At 34.8% G+C, this 11931-nt stretch overlaps 1 long non-coding RNA gene across 1 annotated transcript; it reads right to left on the bottom strand.

Annotated features, from left to right (window-relative positions):
- Window positions 1–4273: 4273 nt before the first annotated feature.
- Window positions 4274–9936, bottom strand: LOC148276389 (uncharacterized). Its single transcript, XR_015823749.1, has 3 exons — window positions 9369–9936; window positions 6835–7372; window positions 4274–4838 (listed from the first exon to the last, which is right to left on the bottom strand). It is a non-coding gene; the product is annotated as an uncharacterized LOC148276389 (long non-coding RNA).
- Between the last annotated feature and the right edge of the window lie 1995 nt (window positions 9937–11931).

The following is an 11931-nucleotide window of genomic DNA, read 5'->3' as shown; positions in this document are numbered from 1 at the left end:
CCATTATAAACTGTGATTAGTAATAAAAATAATGTGACCTCACTGGAGCTTGTCAATGCCGAGGACACTTAAAAATTATTTTTTTTGTTAATATTTTTACATTTGTGAATAAACAAAGAAAACTCAATAAACAGAGATAATAAACAAAATGTTTAGACATTTTTTAACAGTACGTATTTATGTTTATAATTAATTTAAGTACATCTATTTTATTTAAATTTAAAAACGCTTAATGAATGAACAAAACCGAAACATGAGCTAAACATTTGTGACGCAGTTTAATCAATATTGATTCGAGCTTATGAGACAATCCATTTTACGTCTACCTAGCTCTACTGTTCATTTTTTTATAGCCCTTTTAAACATTTTCTCGTTACTAATTGTTTTAGTAGATAAATAAATTTTAATTGAATATTACTCAGAATCCCTTTGTTTAAAAGTGGTATTAGTTTGTATTTGTTAAAGTTGTCTTTGTGTTGAGGATCTAGTGATTATATTTTTTGTATGTTGTATGTATTAAATGATTTTCTGGGAATTTCTGGAAATAAGAGTTATTATATGTTGCCTTTTTTACTTTTAGTGTTGTAGAACAGTATTCATTAATCATATTGAAATACATAATAAAAGCAGGATTACGTTGTTCTCGTGTTGTGGAGTGATGTGTTGGAGAACCATCTGGCGTATTGCTCATATGGATGGGTGAAATCAAATTGCTCTCCTGTTTTGTGTCAAAGCGCTTTAATTATTTTAATTCCAAATATCCAAAAATTTCGACCATCAAAAAGTTTATAAATATATGTTCATTATTAAATATTTTAATATAACCATTTTCCGACTTTTCTATGTCTACCGGTTTCGAGACGTGTCCGTCTCTTTGTCAGCCCACCAAGTAAACCAACATGCAAAACTCAATATGCGCCTCCGCCACAGTTGTTGCACAAAAATAAAAAACAAACATGCCGTGCATTTTAATAAGCAACCCTCACATGCACTGATTAAGTTAAAAAAATATTTTATATTGTGAGAGAAGTAGTTGAAAAAAGAGGGAGAGGGAGAAGGAAGGGGGTGAGTTTAATAGGTATAGGGTGACCATTACATTGGAACGTTGTACAATGGTTTTATTGGTGTCCTGACGAAGAGACGGGAGCGTCTCGAAACCGGCAGACGTAGAAAGGTCAGTAAGTGGTTAAAAACACATATTTAAGAACCTTAAAAAACTGTTTAACCTCAAAGTTAATGCTTTAAATTTTAAAAATACATATGATGTTAATTTTTTTTTGAATACTTTATTAAAACTGAATAAGTCCGTAAACAAATTAAAAAATTTTTAATAAAGGTTTAAGCTCTTTAACTTCACAAACATCAACTTATGAAAGAATTGAAGAAATCTAGATGTTCAAATATGGGCAGAATGGTGAATGTTACACAGTGTGTAAAGTGGCCACTTAAACCAGCCATTGACAGGTCATAAGCCCTGTTAATGTTCTCTTAAATGTTCTTCATCTCGGTTGTAATATGTTGATAAATATTACATTTTAACTAACCTTAATGTCTGAGCACCCGATAACAAACTATCCGTTGATATTAAAATATAATTTATAAAACAACTTTGTTTTTAATCAAAAAAAAATTCTACCGACTGGTTACAAAGCAAATAAGCTTTTTTGTCAAGGTTTAAGTTAAGTTAAAATTGACGAATAAGCTTGTTTGCTTTGAAACTTCGTTAAAAAAATAGTGGTTAAAAAACAAAGTTGTTTTATTTATTTTATTGTAATGAATAACCAGAAAGTTAGTGATTCAAATATAAAATTTATATAAAATGTTTATTACTTTATGTTTTTAAACATAAAATAATGTTGAATAACATTTGAATAATCTTGAATAAAGACCATAAGAATAAAAAAATACACTGGAAGATTTACAAATATAATACAAATGTGTAGTGTTCTTATCTATAGAATAAAAATAAGGCAATTTTTATTTTTTTTAATTTATAAATCAAATAACACGAAGTATTTTACAAGTATAATAGGTTGAATTACATTCCTAGGAGTTACAACAACTCAATTCGGAACATAAATAATATTAGCATTTAGAAAATAACACATTTTGAGAACAACAAAGAAACAAAGCAAGTTTAGCACCTTTATAACTAAATATACAACAACAATATATACGCCTAAAACCTTTTCTTACACAAGCAAAATAAATTTATAAAAAAAAACGCTTTTAAGAATAAAAAAAGTAGTGATATGGATTACTGTCCTTCTTTTCTTTTTTATGTTATAAAGGAAAAAAAACATTTAAATTTTACACAATATGGCAATGAAGAATACTCAAAAGAAATAAAAGATATACTCAGATGACGAAAAAATGCATACAAAATCAGTTTTCTCAGAGATAAGTTACACATAAAATGGAATGTGGCAATTTTTATTAGTGAATTAACCAAATTTAACCAACAATGTCATACATTCAAAACTATGATAATTAATGAGGATTAAGAGGAAACTCGGTATGAATTTTCTTCATACAAATATATTCCCTAATTTTTCCCCAGATTTTGGCACAAGAGCAGATTTTTCCTACGTACGTAATTCTATTGTGTTGCTTCTTTAAAAAAAATATTTTTTCGTGACCTAGGACTATCTGAAAACTCTAAAAACCAACCAGTTATATTTGCAGCTTTGAACGTATAATAAAAATATATGCTTAGTATTTTGAAAAAATGGGAAAGCTACCGAAACAGAAGTTACAATTATTATCTTTCTTAAAAAAACCCTTAAGTTTTGGGGTACGGAAAACGGGACAGCGAAACCTCGAATTAGTCGATTTCAATAAGGGATAATTAGTCGGACGCATTTTTTTGCACAATACCGGGCAGGCATTTGCGAGAAAGTGACATATTAACCATTTTCAAACACCAACTTATCAAATTTTAGCCTTGAATGTCCCTTTAAAACTATACAATAAGCTACCTGAAGAAATTAAAGAAACGGAATACCTTGAAATATTTCAAATTCATTGGGAAAAATGTATTCTTGATAAACTTTGATATTAAATTGTAGTGTTATTGAAAGTTTGTAATAGTTTTTAACACGTTATAAAACGAATTAATAAATCACAATTTGATTATTTGAATTTACAATATTTTAAGAACAATTCTTAAAATATATAAATGTGCTTAAGTACGATATATCCTAAGGATTTTCAGTTATCCTTATTGTATTATACGAGATTTTCTCTGTTTCTGCTATTATTTGAACCCCAATTTAGGAAATAAGACACAGGAAGAAAAATATCCTAACACTTTGCACGCTGACGTGGAAAGATGGTGAGGAAATAAAAGATAGGGGATGAAATAGAGGAGATAAAGAAAGAAGGAAGATAGATAAGGAATGAAAAGAAAGAATGAAAGATAAGGGGAATAATCGCAGTTCTGATTCTTATGAGGTAGGAATTATTATAATCATTATTTTTTTACTTATTCAACACATTTTCTACGCGAATTTAGGCCATTTGTACGCCTCAAGGAAAACGGCATTGACAAAAGAATAAGGCCATATATTATTGATATTGATATATTATAGGTAACTTACTGATTTTGTTATTGATTAACGCAGTTATGCTGTAATAGGTTACATGAACATCTTCGATAAGTCGATGATTTATTTATTTATTCATTAATTTCAAATTACACTCGTTTAAATATTAATGAACTTATTAAGGCTTTTTAGGCTGTGCCCGTGCCAGGCTATAATAATTAACAATTAAAAATAAATGGTAAAATTAATTTGATTAAATTATAATGACACGTTTTGCAATAGAGTATTATTATGAATCGGGTTGTGGTCTTGTGCCTAGTGTCTTGGACTCACGGACCAAAGGTCTGTGGTTCGAATCCTACTTTACCCCAACTTGATTTCCATTTTCTAATAGTGAGTTATTTACAACTCGTTGAAAATGGTCCCTCAAAATTAAATATTTGGGTAAATTAAAAGATCGCAAATATTAAAAATAAATATATATATATTATTATGGATAACTTATAAAGCAAGGTTCGTAGGTTTTCACGGCCTTCAGAATACAGATAGTGTTTTTCTGGGTTATTATGCCGTGTTTGTGGGCTTTGTATTGCCGACGTTTCGGAGCACATTGCAGTGTCCATCTTCAGGGCTGAATGTATGAGTATAGTTTTTAGTGTGTTTAATTGTGAGGAATTTGTACCGTGTCGCAGTCGGGCAATGTATGTGGTTAAGTGTGTGGAGTTTGTACCGTGGGCTTTGGAAGCACCGGGTACCATGAGGTTCGTAGTCGTAACCCATCATCCCTGTTTATGTTATTAGGATGCTTGTATATTTCTATGGCTTCCTTTATTAAACGGGCTTGATGATTTTTGGGCTTTCCAAGGACATTTGGCTCAAATGAGAAATTATGCCCTGTTTCTATGTAGTGCTCTGCAAGAGCTGATTTATCCGGGTAGCCCAACTTGCATGCACTCTTGTGCTCTTTTATTCTTGTCATTATGTTTCTGGCAGTCTGCCCTATGTAGACTGTTTCACAGCTTTTGCAATTTAATTTATATACTCCATCTGTTTCAAGTGGGTCCCGATCTTTTACTGATTTTAGTAAGTTTCTTACTTTTGAGGTCGTACCGAACACTGTCCTTATGTCCCGTTTCTTAAGCGTTTTTGCAATTCTATCCGTGACATTTTTGACATAGGGAAGGAACGCTATTCTTTTATCCGTATTAGCATCATCCATCTTGGAAATATTCTTTGGATTTGTTACCGACATTATTCTTCTTTTTATATCCTTCTTTTCATAGCCATTACTTTCTAATACTTTTGTCAGTATATTCAATTCCTCTTCTAGGTTACTTTCTTCACAAATACGTGTTGCCCTTCTGGCCAGCGTGTTTATGATGCCTAATTTTTGAGATGGGTGGTGATGTGAGGTAGCATGGAGATACCGGTTTGTATGTGTGGGTTTTCTATACACCGTATGTCCCAGTCTGCCATCTTCCTTTCTGCTTAATTTGACGTCTAAAAAAGATAGGCTTTTGTCCTCCTCTACTTCCATAGTAAACTGTATTGCCGGGTGGAGATTATTTAGGTGGTCTAAAAACACTGTTAATCTTTCTGCACCATGATTCCAAATGACAAATACGTCATCTACGTATCGAAGCCATACTTTGGGTGCATATGAAGCTGTGTCCAAGGCCGTTTCTTCAAATGTCTCCATGAAAAAGTTTGCTAGAACCGGCGATAAAGGATTGCCCATAGCCACTCCTTCTAACTGTTTAAAAATTTCATTTTCAAAAGAAAAGTATCCATTTGTTAAGCAGTACTCAAATAAAGCGCACATGTCTTCACTAAAAATCTCTCTTATAAGTACCATTGCGTCATTCAGGGGCACATTCGTGAAAAGTGACACTACGTCAAAACTGACTAATATATCATCCTTCTCAACTTTTAGCTCCTTTATTGTATCCACGAAATGTGAAGAATCTCTGACAAATGAAGTGGTTTTTCCCGTGTGTTTTTGAAGGAGACTTGCCAAGTATTGTGAGAGTTTGTATGTAGGAGCACCTATAGTGCTTACTATTGGCCTCAAAGGAGTGCCTTCTTTGTGTATTTTTGGTAGTCCGTATAGTGCTGGAGTTTTCGGAGCTTGTGTAAATATCTTCCTATGTAAGTCTTTAGGAATATTAGATTTCCTCACTAACTCCCTTATTCCTTTATCAATCTTATTGGTGGGATTTTTCTTTAGTTTTTCATATGTCTTGCTTTTTAATAGCTCACGCATCTTGTCAGAATATGTTTTTTGATCCAATACCACGGTTGCGTTTCCTTTGTCGGCTGGTAGAATTAAAATATCTTTATTGTCCCTTAGTTCTTTTAAGGCTATGCGTTCCTGTTTGGATATGTTAGATGGTGGTAATTTAGTTTTTCTTAATATCAGGCAAGTATCTTGTCGGATTTCTTCCGCAACTGCAATAGGGATCTTCTTACTTAGTGCCGCCTCAACTCCACATATTATGTCCTCAACCGGGATGGTCTTAGGCGTAACTGCAAAGTTGAGTCCTTTACTGAGTACCGATATTGCATCTTTGCTCAGAGTTTGGCTAGATAGATTCATCACCACTTTCTGTGGATCCAGTTGAATTGTCTTTTCTTTCTTTCTCTTTTCCATTTCTTGGAATTTCTTTTTCTGTTTCTTCTCTACTGCTAGTTTACTTCTTTCAGCTTGGGTATGGGTTATGTCTTCAATCTTCATGAAGTGTTGGGGTGACAAGGTAGCACCGAGGAGAAGATGCAGATCATACAGGGTTTTCGAGATTTTGTTTAACTCGAAACGGGTATTGCTTATCCTTTCCCTGAGTAGCGCTGCTTCTGCTCTTTGGAATACTCTCTCGGACTTGAGTGTGCGAATATTTCGATGTATTTTAATGTGTGTAGGTATGATGCACTGGTCTCTACACCTCAGCAAAAATGCTAAACTAGTTAGCAAGTTCACTTTCTTCTTCCGGAGGTTCTCCAGGCGTCGTGTAGAAAAGTAGATCTCCTCCCCATAGAGGTTCGTAATCAAGGTTCGTAGGTTTTCACGGCCTTCAGAATACAGATAGTGTTTTTCTGGGTTATTATGCCGTGTTTGTGGGCTTTGTATTGCCGACGTTTCGGAGCACATTGCAGTGTCCATCTTCAGGGCTGAATGTATGAGTATAGTTTTTAGTGTGTTTAATTGTGAGGAATTTGTACCGTGTCGCAGTCGGGCAATGTATGTGGTTAAGTGTGTGGAGTTTGTACCGTGGGCTTTGGAAGCACCGGGTACCATGAGGTTCGTAGTCGTAACCCATCATCCCTGTTTATGTTATTAGGATGCTTGTATATTTCTATGGCTTCCTTTATTAAACGGGCTTGATGATTTTTGGGCTTTCCAAGGACATTTGGCTCAAATGAGAAATTATGCCCTGTTTCTATGTAGTGCTCTGCAAGAGCTGATTTATCCGGGTAGCCCAACTTGCATGCACTCTTGTGCTCTTTTATTCTTGTCATTATGTTTCTGGCAGTCTGCCCTATGTAGACTGTTTCACAGCTTTTGCAATTTAATTTATATACTCCATCTGTTTCAAGTGGGTCCCGATCTTTTACTGATTTTAGTAAGTTTCTTACTTTTGAGGTCGTACCGAACACTGTCCTTATGTCCCGTTTCTTAAGCGTTTTTGCAATTCTATCCGTGACATTTTTGACATAGGGAAGGAACGCTATTCTTTTATCCGTATTAGCATCATCCATCTTGGAAATATTCTTTGGATTTGTTACCGACATTATTCTTCTTTTTATATCCTTCTTTTCATAGCCATTACTTTCTAATACTTTTGTCAGTATATTCAATTCCTCTTCTAGGTTACTTTCTTCACAAATACGTGTTGCCCTTCTGGCCAGCGTGTTTATGATGCCTAATTTTTGAGATGGGTGGTGATGTGAGGTAGCATGGAGATACCGGTTTGTATGTGTGGGTTTTCTATACACCGTATGTCCCAGTCTGCCATCTTCCTTTCTGCTTAATTTGACGTCTAAAAAAGATAGGCTTTTGTCCTCCTCTACTTCCATAGTAAACTGTATTGCCGGGTGGAGATTATTTAGGTGGTCTAAAAACACTGTTAATCTTTCTGCACCATGATTCCAAATGACAAATACGTCATCTACGTATCGAAGCCATACTTTGGGTGCATATGAAGCTGTGTCCAAGGCCGTTTCTTCAAATGTCTCCATGAAAAAGTTTGCTAGAACCGGCGATAAAGGATTGCCCATAGCCACTCCTTCTAACTGTTTAAAAATTTCATTTTCAAAAGAAAAGTATCCATTTGTTAAGCAGTACTCAAATAAAGCGCACATGTCTTCACTAAAAATCTCTCTTATAAGTACCATTGCGTCATTCAGGGGCACATTCGTGAAAAGTGACACTACGTCAAAACTGACTAATATATCATCCTTCTCAACTTTTAGCTCCTTTATTGTATCCACGAAATGTGAAGAATCTCTGACAAATGAAGTGGTTTTTCCCGTGTGTTTTTGAAGGAGACTTGCCAAGTATTGTGAGAGTTTGTATGTAGGAGCACCTATAGTGCTTACTATTGGCCTCAAAGGAGTGCCTTCTTTGTGTATTTTTGGTAGTCCGTATAGTGCTGGAGTTTTCGGAGCTTGTGTAAATATCTTCCTATGTAAGTCTTTAGGAATATTAGATTTCCTCACTAACTCCCTTATTCCTTTATCAATCTTATTGGTGGGATTTTTCTTTAGTTTTTCATATGTCTTGCTTTTTAATAGCTCACGCATCTTGTCAGAATATGTTTTTTGATCCAATACCACGGTTGCGTTTCCTTTGTCGGCTGGTAGAATTAAAATATCTTTATTGTCCCTTAGTTCTTTTAAGGCTATGCGTTCCTGTTTGGATATGTTAGATGGTGGTAATTTAGTTTTTCTTAATATCAGGCAAGTATCTTGTCGGATTTCTTCCGCAACTGCAATAGGGATCTTCTTACTTAGTGCCGCCTCAACTCCACATATTATGTCCTCAACCGGGATGGTCTTAGGCGTAACTGCAAAGTTGAGTCCTTTACTGAGTACCGATATTGCATCTTTGCTCAGAGTTTGGCTAGATAGATTCATCACCACTTTCTGTGGATCCAGTTGAATTGTCTTTTCTTTCTTTCTCTTTTCCATTTCTTGGAATTTCTTTTTCTGTTTCTTCTCTACTGCTAGTTTACTTCTTTCAGCTTGGGTATGGGTTATGTCTTCAATCTTCATGAAGTGTTGGGGTGACAAGGTAGCACCGAGGAGAAGATGCAGATCATACAGGGTTTTCGAGATTTTGTTTAACTCGAAACGGGTATTGCTTATCCTTTCCCTGAGTAGCGCTGCTTCTGCTCTTTGGAATACTCTCTCGGACTTGAGTGTGCGAATATTTCGATGTATTTTAATGTGTGTAGGTATGATGCACTGGTCTCTACACCTCAGCAAAAATGCTAAACTAGTTAGCAAGTTCACTTTCTTCTTCCGGAGGTTCTCCAGGCGTCGTGTAGAAAAGTAGATCTCCTCCCCATAGAGGTTCGTAATCAAGGTTCGTAGGTTTTCACGGCCTTCAGAATACAGATAGTGTTTTTCTGGGTTATTATGCCGTGTTTGTGGGCTTTGTATTGCCGACGTTTCGGAGCACATTGCAGTGTCCATCTTCAGGGCTGAATGTATGAGTATAGTTTTTAGTGTGTTTAATTGTGAGGAATTTGTACCGTGTCGCAGTCGGGCAATGTATGTGGTTAAGTGTGTGGAGTTTGTACCGTGGGCTTTGGAAGCACCGGGTACCATGAGGTTCGTAGTCGTAACCCATCATCCCTGTTTATGTTATTAGGATGCTTGTATATTTCTATGGCTTCCTTTATTAAACGGGCTTGATGATTTTTGGGCTTTCCAAGGACATTTGGCTCAAATGAGAAATTATGCCCTGTTTCTATGTAGTGCTCTGCAAGAGCTGATTTATCCGGGTAGCCCAACTTGCATGCACTCTTGTGCTCTTTTATTCTTGTCATTATGTTTCTGGCAGTCTGCCCTATGTAGACTGTTTCACAGCTTTTGCAATTTAATTTATATACTCCATCTGTTTCAAGTGGGTCCCGATCTTTTACTGATTTTAGTAAGTTTCTTACTTTTGAGGTCGTACCGAACACTGTCCTTATGTCCCGTTTCTTAAGCGTTTTTGCAATTCTATCCGTGACATTTTTGACATAGGGAAGGAACGCTATTCTTTTATCCGTATTAGCATCATCCATCTTGGAAATATTCTTTGGATTTGTTACCGACATTATTCTTCTTTTTATATCCTTCTTTTCATAGCCATTACTTTCTAATACTTTTGTCAGTATATTCAATTCCTCTTCTAGGTTACTTTCTTCACAAATACGTGTTGCCCTTCTGGCAAATAAGTATTAGAAAGTAATGGCTATGAAAAGAAGGATATAAAAAGAAGAATAATGTCGGTAACAAATCCAAAGAATATTTCCAAGATGGATGATGCTAATACGGATAAAAGAATAGCGTTCCTTCCCTATGTCAAAAATGTCACGGATAGAATTGCAAAAACGCTTAAGAAACGGGACATAAGGACAGTGTTCGGTACGACCTCAAAAGTAAGAAACTTACTAAAATCAGTAAAAGATCGGGACCCACTTGAAACAGATGGAGTATATAAATTAAATTGCAAAAGCTGTGAAACAGTCTACATAGGGCAGACTGCCAGAAACATAATGACAAGAATAAAAGAGCACAAGAGTGCATGCAAGTTGGGCTACCCGGATAAATCAGCTCTTGCAGAGCACTACATAGAAACAGGGCATAATTTCTCATTTGAGCCAAATGTCCTTGGAAAGCCCAAAAATCATCAAGCCCGTTTAATAAAGGAAGCCATAGAAATATACAAGCATCCTAATAACATAAACAGGGATGATGGGTTACGACTACGAACCTCATGGTACCCGGTGCTTCCAAAGCCCACGGTACAAACTCCACACACTTAACCACATACATTGCCCGACTGCGACACGGTACAAATTCCTCACAATTAAACACACTAAAAACTATACTCATACATTCAGCCCTGAAGATGGACACTGCAATGTGCTCCGAAACGTCGGCAATACAAAGCCCACAAACACGGCATAATAACCCAGAAAAACACTATCTGTAACTTATAAAGCGCCATTTTTGAAATTTGATACCTCAAGGGCGCTTTCGTTCTACGTGTCCAAACCAGCGCAGAGCTCCTTTCTTGATTTTGTCGATAATGCTTATCTCAGCCTTACATAAGGTAACATATAAATATAATTATTCATCAAAGATAAATTACTAAAAAAAAAAAAAATATCTGCTAAAATTTTGCTCTTGTGACGTTTCCATCGCAATTTTGGGATGTTTTTTAATCCAATATTTTGTGCAATATTATTATTTTGTTTAATTTAATATTTTGAAACAAATTATTTGCTTTTGAATGATGTAAATTTGTATAAGGTTGTAATCCGATAATTATCTTTACATTTTTAGAAGAAAAAAAAATATTTCTTTAAATTTACCACAAGGAAAAGTCTACTTAAGTTTCGCGGTCTGGCCCTGAAACATTGTTTTTATAGTTAGAAAGTTGAAGTAACCTTTCGATCCGTGATACATAAATAACCAAGAAAGTTAGAATTCGATCTGTTTCCCGTTTTACCTCAATTTACATTTCCTGAAAACAAACGTTTTTTTGGAAATCGTGCTCCTGTCTTGATGGCTATAAATGCCCTTAACTCAGATAACTTAAGCATTCGTTTTGTGAATTTTTTATCCCTTTAGCCCTTTCAAATGAGTTAAACAGTTCCTTACATTCGAAGAAAGACCCTCTCAACGTCTATTTTTACCTTCGTTACGGGTTTCGTCACAAAACTTGTATATAAATTTAAATGCTTTTACTATAAACCATAAAAATAGCGAAGCAGTTTTAATAATACGCCAATTTTTTCCCTCTTCAATGATTATTCGAAATTGCGTTATTTATCTAAAAATTTAAAACAACATTATATTTGAATTTCATTTAAATTATTTATTGACAATTCTTAATGGAATTCCATTGTAATGATGTAATAACTTATATTTACATATATTAGATCACCAGTCTGAAAATGCCCATTAGAGGGTGAAAGCGCTAATTGGTCAAAATAAATAAGTGGAAGTGTACCAAGTATTTTTCAAAGTAATAACTTATATGTAAATATAAGTTACTACAACATATTGTATAAGAATATTTTGAATTTCTCGTAATTTCTGAGGACTGAGACTGGATTTAACCCCCATGGAAGTTATTGAGATTAACATATTACAACATACAACAGGGATGGAG

The sequence above is a fragment of the Micrasema longulum genome, unplaced genomic scaffold, assembly GCF_059751315.1.
Source record: "Micrasema longulum isolate JH-2025_06_02 unplaced genomic scaffold, ASM5975131v1 h1tg001227l, whole genome shotgun sequence".
NCBI classification, from domain to species: Eukaryota; Metazoa; Arthropoda; class Insecta; order Trichoptera; family Brachycentridae; genus Micrasema; species Micrasema longulum.
Note: the sequence above shows the minus strand (reverse complement) of the source record. Positions and strands in the feature narration are given on the sequence as shown.